We start from the raw sequence: 13,029 nt of genomic DNA, 5'->3' as shown, positions 1-13,029 counted from the left end.
ATAAGGAATGAATGAATTCTCTTCGTGAATGCAATATGTGTCCAATCTTGTTTCCACAAGATCACAAGGGTCCAACTGAAAATAGTGACCCCATTCATCAAGACAAACATCTGAAATCTCTTCTGTAAGTGTAGTAGGATAAAGACCAGCACTATTTTCTTCTAGATTATTCATAGTGCAATTCTGATTGATTCGAGTTGGACTAGGTGAATCAGGTTCAACACAGTTTTGTGAAATTGTCTTAGCCTTGGTAGTCATTCTTGTACTATATCTGACCCTAAACAACTTATGGAACCTATCTGCAGATAAATATTCTCCTATCTAGGTTCTAAATTCTCTAGACAAACTGAAATATCCTGCGAAACGGAGAAACTTTGGCATGCATGCAAGGTAAGTTTCAGATCTTTGATGACTCCTGCTACCTTAACAGCCGTATCATCCAATTTTACAACTCCTTTAAACACTAGTTCATAACTCAAAGCAAATTAGACACATTTTTTTGGCATGACAGAACTACTAACCCAAAAATTAATCATACAATTATAAACAAGGTGATTACCAATGATCACAGACATGTAAAAAGGAGGCGGCTTACTGATTTTTCTGGTCTTTTCTTCCTCTTTTAACCGACAGACTGATTGAAACTGCTATACTTTTGGCTGAAGCATTATTTGGTTGATTGAAACTCCTCAATGCCTAATGAAGCAAATCCCTTTGTGCTGGCATAGACAAAGCCACCCACGTAGTGACATGATCTGGGGACAACTTACAGCTGTGTGGGAGTGTGGCAGCATGACAGAATTGAAATTATTGCTAATGACCAAGGAAACAGAACCACTCCCTCCATGGTTGCTTTCACCCCTGATGAAAGACTTGTTGGAGATGCTGCCAAGTTCCAGATTTCAACTAATCCTACCAACACTGTGTTTGATGCCAAGAGACTCATTGGAAGGAGATATACTGACCCCTCTGTGCAGTCTGACAAACAATTGTGGCCATTCGCCATCGTTCCTGGTAAGAATGATAAACCTATGGTTGAAGTGACTTTTAAAGGTGAGAAAAGACTATGTGCAGCTAAGGAAATCTCGTCCATGGTGTTGGTGAAAATGAAGATGACAGCCGGACAATACCTCCAGTCAAGTGTGATGTAAAGAATGCTGTGATTACCGTTCCTGCTTATTTTAATGACTCGCAGAAGCGAGCAACTAAAGATGCTGAAAGGAAATAAAAGAGCAAGGAAAGGAAAATTAATCCAAGAAAGTTTATGATGAAGTAATTGTTACCATGAGAAAAGCAAAGACCTTAGAGCATCACCCAAATGTGAAGAAGGAGGCACAAGAACTTTTGAAAGGGGAAAAGCAAAGAAAAACCCCTTGTGATATTATGAATGAGGCAATGCCTAAAAATGAGAGAGAGAGAGAGAGAGAGAGAGAGCAAGAAGCTCTTTACAATATTGTCATTAAGAAGAAATGAGAGAGAGGACATCTCTTAAGTAGAGATGAGGAGAGGAGTTACAAAGTAACTCCCAAATCTATGAATGCCACCATTCATAAAGTGTGTGTGCCATGTGTCCACATCCTCTTATGGAGGAAATCTAATATTCCTTAATAAAGGAAAATAAAGGAAATGACTTGTCCTCACACATGTACTAGAGGACAAATTACATGTAGGAATTCCAAAGGAATATCCTAAACTAAATAAAAAATAAACCTAAGCTAAGTAAAGATTAAATATTCTAACACCCCCCCTTAAGCTTTACTTGGGGAGCTTACATCAAACCCTTCAATGGGTTGTAATCCAAGATTTTTACAATGAAATTGGAACTTTTCTTTACAAAGTGGCTTGGTCAAAATATCTGCAACTTGGTCTTCCCCCTTGCAATAGAGGAGTGAAACTTGCTTGTCTTCAATTTGTTCTCTAATAAAGTGGTGTTGGAGAGCAATGTGTTTTGTCCTAGCATGGAAAACTGGATTTTTAGCCAAGGCAATGGCACTTTGGTTGTCACAATACAATGGAGTTGGTTCATGTTGAGGTAGACCCAAATCTTCAAGTAATCTTCTAAGCCACAAGACTTCTTTGGAAGCATTAGTGCATCCTTTGTACTCAGCTTTAGTGGATCCAAGAGAGGTAGATTGTTGCTTTTTACTATTCCAAGAAATTGCTCCTGAACCAACAAAAAAACAATAACCACAAGTAGATTTCCCATCATTGGGATCTCCACCTAGATCGGAATCAGTAAAACCTTTTAAAGTAAAATCAGAATTTGCATCATAAAACAAACCTACATTAATTGTTCCTTTAATATATCTTAAAATTCTTTTAGCAACTTTAAAGTGTGTTTGTTGAGGTTTAGACATGAATCTAGAAACCAAACCAACACTATAAGCAATATCTGGCCTAGTAAGAGTTAAATAGTTCAAACTTCCAACTAATTGTCTATACAAGGTAGGATCAACAAGAGGAGTTTGCATATCAAGCATTAACTTAGTGCCTAATTCAATAGGAATTGAAACATGATGAGCATCATTCATTTTAAACTTTTCTATGAGATCTTGAGCATATTTACTTTGTGATAAGAAAATTCCTTTAGAGGTTTGCCAAATTTGCATTCCTAAGAAATAATGTAAAGGACCTAAATCAGTCATTTGAAATTTTTGATTAAGTTGAAACTTAATATCAGAAATCAAAGTATTGGAACTTGAAGTAAGAATCAAATCATCTACATACAAGATAATAATTATAATATCATCTTCACTATGTTTAATATACAAGTTAGGATCATTTTTACTTCTAATAAAGCCTTGAGAAAGAAAGAATTCATTAATCTTTGAATACCACTCCCTAGGAGATTGCTTTAATCCATAAATTGATTTCTTTAATTTACAAACTAAGTGAGCATTACCTTCTTTAATAAAACCAGGAGGTTGAGACATATAAATTTCCTCATGTAAATCACCATTAAGAAAAGCACTTTTAACATCCATTTGGTGAATAGGCCAATTCATTCTAGAAGCTAAAGCAAGCACAAGTTTAATTGTAGGCATTTTAGCAACAGGAGCAAAAGTTTCATTATAATCTAAGCCTTCAATTTGAGAAAAACCTCTAGCAACTAATCTAGCTTTAAATTTACTAACTTGATTATTAGCATTCAATTTAGTTTTATAAAGCCACTTGCAAGAAACAAGATTTTTACCATGAGGCAAGGGAACTAAATCCCAAGTTTGGTTAGAAATTAGGGTATCATATTCTTCCTTCATTGCTTTTTGCCAATGTGGTTGATTTTTAGCTTGATCAAATATTTTAGGATCATTAGAATTCATAATAGTAGTCATTAAAGCATAATTACAATAATTAACTCTCCTAGCTTGAAGTTTATCCATTCTAGCTAAGTATTCATCACTATCTTGAATTAAAGATTTAAACCATTTAGGTCTTCTTTTAGAAGTAATGGATTCATCACTAGAAGAAGAGTCATGAGGAGTAGAGTTATTATTATCATCATCACTATCACTAGAAGGAATAGAAAGAGATGCATTAGGAGTAGGGTTAAGAGAAGGAGGTTGGTCCTCCACAAGCACAACTTTGGTTTCACCAAGGTCATCATCCTTCACTTTAGAACAATCATGAATGCCTTTTTTTGCAATACAAACATCTCTTGCAACTTTTACCTTGTTAGTAATAGGATTGTAAACTCTATAACCTTTAGTATTTTCATCATAACCAACAAAAATAAAAGGAGAAGATTTAGCATCTAATTTTTTTCTTTTCTCCTTAGGTTTGTGAACATAAGCTATGGAACCAAAAATTCTTAAATTCTGCAAATTAGGCTTTCTACCAGACCAAGCTTCTTCAGGAGTTTTATCCTTTAAGGCTTTGGTAGGTGTTCTATTAATTAAATATGTTGCACAAGCCATAGCTTCAGCCCAAAACTTGTAATCCATATTTTTAGCATGCAATAAACATCTAGCCATTTCAACAATTGTCCTATGCTTCCGTTCTGCCACACCATTTTGTTGTGGTGTATAAGGAACGGTAAGCTCATGTTTAATTCCAAAAGATTTTAAATAAGCATTAAATGCATTATTGATATATTCTCTTCCATTGTCAGTACGAAGAATCTTAATTTTAGAACCAGATTGCCTTTCTACAAACATATGAAATTCAGTAAACACATCAAGCACTTGATCCTTACTATGAAGGAAATATATCCATGTTCTCCTTGAAAAATCATCAACAAAGGTAAGTGCATACCTTGAACCTTGGATGGAGGGATTCTCCATGGGACCCAAGAGATCACTATGAACGAGGTGCAATTTAGTGTACGCCCTCCAAGATTGACCATGAGGAAAGGGTTCCCTATGCATCTTACCACTCATGCAACCATTGCAAACAATTTGAGAAGGAACAATACTAGGCAATCCATCAACCATATTTGCTTTTTGCATTAGTGAAATATAATCAGAATTGAGATGGCCAAGTCTTTCATGCCAGATAGTAAAATCAACAGTAGTAAGCAAAGAATACTTTGGAGGAGCAAATTCATAGAACTTGAATAAGTTATCACTATCCATTTTAGCAGTAGCAATAACATGATTAGTGTTTGGATCAATGATATAACATATGCCCCTATAAAAGTTAATCTTATAATCTTGACAAAGTTTAGGAACTGAAATCAAATTTGATTTTAATTCAGGAACATAAAGAACATCATGTAATTTCCCATTAGGAACATTCACATCACCAATAGCTTCAACTTTACAACTATGATTATTAGCTAATTGAACAGGAATATTAGAAGTATCAGGATGCAAAGATTCAAAACATTCTTTATGAGAAGTAACATGTTGAGATGCACCAGAATCAATAATCCACTCAAGTGGTTGAGAAACATTATAAGTACATGTAAATGCATGACGAGATGAATTACCATTGTTATTATTACCCTTCTTATAATGAGGTTTATGTTGATTATTTTGATTATTTTGATTCATGGGCTTTTTACCATTTTGTTTCTTAAAACAATTATTAGTAATATGTCCATCTTTCCCACAATATGTGCAATGGGGTCTTGTTTGAGAATTATTCCTTTGATTATTGTGATTATTATTATGATTATTATTATGAGAATTATTATGATAGGATTTAGAATGAGATTGATAATTAGAAGATTTGTGATTGTTATGATGATTATTATTATGATTATGATTATGTTTATTATTATTGGATCTAAAGTTATTATTATGATTTTGATTTTTAGACATAAAAGCATGTTCGCTACTTTTAAGAGTACCAAATTGAATTAATTTAGCTTCCTCTTGACGCAATAAATTACGAAAAATATCATATGTTAATTGAGTAGCTAAGCTAGGAATAGCAAGTTGAGCATGAATATTCGTAATAAATTGTTGAAATTGACGAGGAAGACATTTTTTAAGAATAAGATGAATTAAACGTAAATCAGCAAGAGTAACTCCTAAACCAGTTAATTGACTATTAACAGAATCAAACTTTAATAAGAATTCATCCATAGTTTTAAAGTCCGTATACCTTAGATCTTCAAGTTGATCTTGAAGTTGAATTTTTCGGGATTCATTTGAGCTATCATAAGTAGTTTTTAAAATTTCCCAAGCTTCATGCGCTTTTGTACAATTTCCAATTAAAACATACAAATCAGGAACCATTGAAATACCAATTAAACCAAGTGCTTCCTCATTTTGAGCCTTCCATCGATCTAGGTCGGCTTGAGGAGCAGATGTAGCGGGTTCAAAAGTTTTATCAGTCGCAACATCCAAAAGGTGTTTGAAACGAAAAATAAACGAGATATGTGTTTTCCAAGAATGATAATTGGAACTATTTAATTTAATTTCTGGAATTAATGTAGACATGATAGCAAAATAATAGTTTGTAAAAAAAAATTACCCCTTTGATTAAAAAATAAAATTAACCTCCTTGATTTAAAAATAAACCAGATTTGAGTAAAAATTATAACAAAATTTATGTAAAAAAAGTTATATTCAAATCTTAAATAACAAATTTAAAGGATTTTTTTTTTTTAACTTTTAATTTTATTTAAATAAATTATATATATTAAAAATAACTTTATCTATTCTTTAAGTTGAAGAATAACTGGAAATTTTTAATAATAATAAATAAAACCATTAATAAAAAAGACTTTACTAAAAAAACGTTATGTATTAAAATACTTTATTAAAAGGAAATTATAAACTTTTTAAAGTTTTAACTTTTTAAACTTTTTTTAATATATTAAACCTGATAAAAAAATTTAAATAAACGTGAGAGATAAAAAGCTTAAAATTTTAAATCTTTCTAAGTTTTAAACTAAACTTATGCATAAAAAACTTCAAATATTCAAAGTTGAGGAGATAAGCATTCACGTGAGCAAAGATGCCAACTACCAACTATGCAGAGGTGCAGAGATGTTGAATGCGGGTTATGATGATTTGCAGGGAATACACAGTGCAGCACAGGGAAGTTACAGGGAAGCAGACGGCAGCCAAGGCCCAAAAAAAAAAGGTTCCAAAGGAGATCCAGGCGAAGCTTAACCAGTCTGCGTTGGATCCAAACCCAGTTAACAAAATGGGCAAGGAGTTCTGGTTATTATGCTCGGCCCTCTTTTTGCTCACGACAGCTTGAATCCCTGCAAGTGTATTGCCCCACAGCACAACGGAAAGATGCAATCCCTGTTGATAGGGAGTTTACCAGTTCGAATCCCTGCAAGTGTATTGCCCCTTGGGTCAGTCATTGCACGTGACTGGAGTAATGGGAGGTGTCGAGGGTCCTTCCCCGCTAGCAGGGTTGAACGTTAAATTTTTCAGCTTGAATCGGCCAAGCAAGACAAGAACCGGTGTTGTTTCCAAAGTAAACCTTGATAGGAGACGGCAAGGACGGGAACGAGGATCACAAGGCATGCAGGAGGCGTAGAGAAAGTTCTAGTTATCACAGTAAACTTCTAGTTATCACAGAAAGCAGTGTCGTCGTCTATGATTGTGACGGAGCCACTCAGATTTGACTATGCGAGGGCTCTAACAGAAATTCCTATTGGTTTCGGTATGGATGCAATTGCGAGTGGTTCGGCAAAGGTAGTCGTTTAACACACAGAGACGAGGGGGTTAGAAGATGTCTATTTATTTTGCAGGTTACAGAGACAAAGACAAAGATACAAGTTTAACAGTTTTGTTTATCAAACAGCAATGCCACAGTAACTGGTTTTGGGCGCCCTTTACAGTGGTTTTTAATCTTCTTCTTGTTTTTAAAGTTTCTTTTATTTAAATCTTTCTTTCTATCAATCCTTACAAAAAAATAATGAGTGGAATGCTAAGACTTACTGAAAGCATCCGATAAAGTATTTGAGATTTCTGCAGTGCATAATTTTCTGGATAGAACTGGGTCAGTACTATCAAATATATTGATGTCGTTGTATTGAGAAGTTTTATATAAAGTTTGAAAAGTTAATCAATGTTTCCTCCATGCGAAACTCAGCAGATCTTTTGTTTCTGGCAATAAGTTATCTAGAACAATCTTCTTTAATGTTTGAAGAATTTGAGACTAAGAAACCCAACTGACTTAGATATATAGATATTAAATTTGAAGGAACTATGAAAAACAAAACAGATACTAACATACAAGAAGAACAAATTTAAGTTTGAGTTTAATCCTCAACAGATTTAAGTTTAAATAAAGATTATCCTTTTTATTTATCAATAACACCTGCAAATAAAGATGTTAGGACTGAATGGCAGATTCAAACAAATTGAATCAGAATAGTTGTAAGCAAGAAAAAGGTTAAAATCTGCAAGTGAATCAGAAATGAAGTTTAATACTAAATTAGTTTTGGCGGCAAGCCGACCAAATAAATTAAGGAGACTAAGTTTGGCGGTAAACCTTCCAAACTAAATGAATATGAAATCTAAAGTATGCAGGAAAAGAAGTTAGCATCGGAGTTTTGGCGGCAAGCCTTCCAAAACTTTAAAAAATAATTAAATTTAAACTAGAGAGAAGGAACTTTGGCGGCAAGCCTTCCAAAGCCCTTTTTTTAATAAAAACTAACTAGAATAGGAGATTAAACCTGCAGGCAAACTTGTTAACAAGTTTGAAAAAAAAGTTAAAATTTGAAACCAAAACCTGCACAATAGAAAATATTAGTAAAAGAACTTCTTCTCCTCTCAAGAATGCCTCCAACAAGGTGAACTCCACTGAATGGTAACCTTCATCAATGTTAACTTAAAACAAGGATTAGAAACCTGCTCTGATACCATGAAAGGAAATAAAAGAGCAAGGAAAGGAAAATTAATCCAAGAAAGTTTATGATGAAGTAATTGTTACCATGAGAAAAGCAAAGACCTTAGAGCATCACCCAAATGTGAAGAAGGAGGCACAAGAACTTTTGAAAGGGGAAAAGCAAAGAAAAACCCCTTGTGATATTATGAATGAGGCAATGCCTAAAAATGAGAGAGAGAGAGAGAGAGAGAGAGAGAGAGAGAGAGAGCAAGAAGCTCTTTACAATATTGTCATTAAGAAGAAATGAGAGAGAGGACATCTCTTAAGTAGAGATGAGGAGAGGAGTTACAAAGTAACTCCCAAATCTATGAATGCCACCATTCATAAAGTGTGTGTGCCATGTGTCCACATCCTCTTATGAAGGAAATCTAATATTCCTTAATAAAGGAAAATAAAGGAAATGACTTGTCCTCACACATGTACTAGAGGACAAATTACATGTAGGAATTCCAAAGGAATATCCTAAACTAAATAAAAAATAAACCTAAGCTAAGTAAAGATTAAATATTCTAACAGATGCCGGTAAGATTGCAGGGCTTGATGTCATGCGGATCATCAATGACCCCATGGCTGCAGCATTAACTTATGGTTTTGCTTCAATGCAGGAAGGAAAAAGAAACATTCTAGTTTTTGACCTTGGAGGAGGTACATTTGACGTATCTATTGTTACAGTTGAAAGGGGTAAGGTTGAAGTAAAAGCTGTTGGAGAGGACATGCATTTGGGAGGCCAGGATTTTGACAATAACATGCTCAATTATTGTGTTCAGCTGTTCAACAAAAAATATAAAATGGATATGAGTACTAGTCCCAAAGCTCTTCGGCGACTACGCTCAGAGTGCGAGAGAGCAAAGAGAAGTTTGTCTTCGGCAGTAGAGACTGTAATTGACATAAGGGCAAGATTTCCACACAAACATCAGGAGGGCAAAGTTTGAGGAGCTCAACGCGGACCTCTTTGACAAATGCATGCAATTAGTGAAGCAATGCATGGAAGACTCCAAACTGAGCAAAGACCAAATCAACGACATTGTTTTACTAGGAGGTTCTTCACGTATACCCAAGGTCCAGGAATTGCTAAGTCAATACTTTAAGGGAAAGGAGCTCTGCAAAAGTGTAAATCCAGACGAGGCAGTGGCTTATGGTGCAGCTTTGCAGGCAGCTGGACTGAACAAGGAAAACATCAACTTAGTCTTGATAGACGTGACTCCTTTGAGTCTTGGAATTGAAGTCAACAATGGTGTCATGACAGTAGTAATTCCTCGCAATACTCCAATTCCTACTTCGAAAGAGACAACTGTCACCACAGCGCGTGACAACCAGACAAGTGCAAAAATTTCAATTTATGAAGGCGAGAGATCTTTGGCTGCACACAACAATTTACTGGGTGAATTTGGCCTCGATGAGATTCCACCTGCCCGGTGTATGGTGCCACAGATACGAGTTTGCTTTCAAGTGGATGTAGAGGGAATTCTTAGGGTCTCTGCCAAGGACATGGGAACAGGGTTAAACAATCAGATTACTGTTACAAATGAGCGTGAGAGACTGAGCAAGGAGGAGATAGATAGAATGGTGGCTGATGCAGTGATATTCCGAAAAGAGGACGAAGAAGCAGCAAAGAAGCATATTGCTAAAAACAATCTGGACTGTTTTGTTTGTAACATGAAAAACAGGGTGACAGAGGCTAGGGAGAAAGGGACCATGCAGAAAAGTCCTGCTAAAGGTATCATGCGGGCCTTGAATAATGCTAAGCGATGGTTATTGGTTAAAAGAAAGGGAAAGACAGAGAAGGGAAAGACAGAGAAGGGAAAAGCACTGAAACAAGGTGAATAGCACCAAAACAATGTCAAATGCACCAAAACAATGTCAAAAGTGCAACCTGTGTGACATTTTCAACATTCAAACATGTTATTGGTTAAAAAAAAAAAAGTTGATCTTTTTGGTGTTTGGATTCACGTCGGGTTCACCAAATGATGCTCTGCAAAAAGGATTAGAAAATCTGTTTGATGGCAACACACACAAGAGCACAAGAAACAAACGTTAGTGTTAGCAACAAAAGATTATCCTAGACAGGCATATCAAGAGAGATATTAAGCATGAAATAGAAAGCATATAAACATAGAATAAAATAGCTAATCAAGATGCTCATAGTTGCTCCTCCCTTGTTCCTCTCCTCTCCAAGTCCCAAATGAGTGTAGCTCTCAGCTTTTAGCACTAGCCATGGATGCCATATGGAGATTCAATATGGTTGAATATGATAAGCAAATGCTATGCAAGTGTAGATAGTGATGCTATGAGAAAGCTCTATGCTAATGCCAGTATAACAACAATACTCTAAAATGCTTCTTTTTTTGCTTGAGGAGAAGGGTTCTATTTATAGAAGAAATGGGGAAATGAAGGGTTAAGATTGAATGGTTTAATCAAGGGCCAAGATTGAAAGTTGGGGATCCATGTGCACAATTGGCACGAATAAAATGGTGACAAGTGTCAACATAGGATTGGGTTGAGAGAAGAGGTTGGAGGCATTAAAGGCCTGAGAAGACCTCATGGTTATCTAGAGGCTAAGGGTCAAGTCCAAATTAAGATTACCCACTGGATTAAGAGTTAATCCAAGGATAAACCTTTGTGCAAATGTTTAAGAGATAATCATGGTCAAAGCATTAATGGCCTGATGAGACCTTTGGGTTGGGTAGAGGTTGAGTCAAAACAAATGTTTTAACCATGTGGGAGGGTTTGAGGTAACCATTAATGGTTATTGGAGACTTTGGGGATTAAGTGGTTGAAGGTTGAAAGCCTTCAATGGTTATCAAAGACTTTGAGCCATTTAGTGGTTGAAGGTTGAAAGCCTTCAATGGTTATCAAAGACTTTGAGGGTTTGAGAAGTGACTTCCCTTTTGCTTAGGAATGTGACAAAGTTTAGAGAAGGGGTTAGGTTATTTAGAAGTGATTAGAAAATTCTAGAAGGGGTTTAGGCATGCAAGTGGATTTTGTAGGAAAATGCAAGTGGGAGAAATTTTGGTATTTTCAATTAAAATAAAATCATTTATTTCAATTAAATGGTGTAATTTGCATTTGGATAAATATTCAAATAAATATTAATTTATTTAAATGAGAAAAATGAAGATAAAGCATTAAAATGTTTGAAGACTTTGAGGGAAACCATTAAAGGCTTGAAGACTTTAAGGAAAACCATTAAAGTCTTAAGAAGACTATAGAAGGAAGCCATCAAGTTTGAATACTTTAAGGGAAACCATTAAAGGTTTCAAGTGGGTGAGGATAAATAGGATTTTAAATAAATAATTTATTTAAAATAGTTGTGCAACTTGCTTTTGTAGGAAAATACAAGTGGGTGGAGGATAAAGGTGATTTAAATAAATGTTAATTTATTTAAATGTGAGAGGTGGGATTTTGGGGGATTTAAATAAATATTAATTTATTTAAATGTGAGAGAAGATTTAATTAAACAAATATGATTTATTTATTTAATTAATGGTCTGAATTTGGTTAAGTGAATTAAATCAAATAAATTGAATAATTTATTTAATTAATAGGAGAAGAGGGTTAAAATGAATTAATTAAATATTAATTTAATTAATTCATTAATTGATGGTTAAATAATCAAATAAATACTAAGTATTCATTTAATTAAGTGGACAGATTTATGTGACTACATTTGCCCCTCTTTGAGACAGTGCGGTTTATCGCGTCGTTTCAAAGAAAGAAAAATAGGTGTGAAGAAATGCCCCAATGCCCCCTCGAGAGATGGGCCGAATTTTTATTTTTATTTTTTGAAAAATCGGGCGATCTCTCGAAAAAGAATGAAAAGTGGAGGGGAGGTAGAATAGAAGAAATTAGAACTAATGATGAAAGAATGGGAGAAAATGGAGTGAATATGAAGAAACAACAAGCCAGTGGGTACCCTGAGGTCATGCAAGAGATACATAGCAGATGTAGTGTGGGGTTTGGATTGATGCTATACAATTGATCAAAATTGGTTAGACAATCTGGTGCAATCGGTTTAATTGCCCCGGTCAAGTCAAAGCGTGACAGTTGATGTCACATGGTCACTTGGACATGATAAAGTCTGAGTAAGTGAATCAAAGTGACCTGATGTGACTTAGACAATTGATGTAATTGCCCGATGAAGTCAAGGTATATGAAGCAAAATACTCGTTGAGACTTAGACAATTGATGTAATTGTCCATTGGATTGTGTTTGATTGGTTGATCAATTGATAGTGTGTGCGTGGGATGGATGATTGTGGTGAATCATAGCAGCCTCGTTGAGACTAGGTCATTATGATAAATGCCTGATGTAGTCTAGGATTACCATGATCGATTACCTGTTGAGACCCGAAGATACTTGATCAGAGTATCTGTTGATAGTCTAGGTGTGTGGGAGTCGATGTATCTGTGCAGATAGAGTAACTTTCTTGACTTATTGGATGACTTAGGATAGGAAACACAATCCCTCCTATTTAGAGATGGATGGTGATGAACGTGGCTTGATTAGGTTGATTGGGACACGATGTAGGGTATGTGATGGTGATTATCGAGATGGGGAGGGTGGGGAGGGGTTCAATGTTAGATAGAAGAAATGGAGGACCTATTACATTCCTATGGAAGAAGAGGAAAATAGAGTATCCATTGTCATTACTATGTATGAATGATATGCAGCTATTTATGAATGTATGGATGGATGGAATGCAATGGAATGCAATATATACAAATGAGATGG

General features: G+C 35.1%; 1 pseudogene; it reads left to right on the top strand.

Annotated features, from left to right (window-relative positions):
* The first annotated feature begins 749 nt into the window (after nucleotides 1-749).
* Nucleotides 750-13,029, top strand: part of LOC131048816 (uncharacterized) — a 42,813-nt pseudogene continuing 30,533 nt past the window's right edge.

Source organism: Cryptomeria japonica, chromosome 10 (genome assembly GCF_030272615.1).
Source record: "Cryptomeria japonica chromosome 10, Sugi_1.0, whole genome shotgun sequence".
In the NCBI taxonomy this organism is placed as follows: Eukaryota; Viridiplantae; Streptophyta; class Pinopsida; order Cupressales; family Cupressaceae; genus Cryptomeria; species Cryptomeria japonica.
This window is presented reverse-complemented; position numbering and strand designations above follow the sequence as displayed.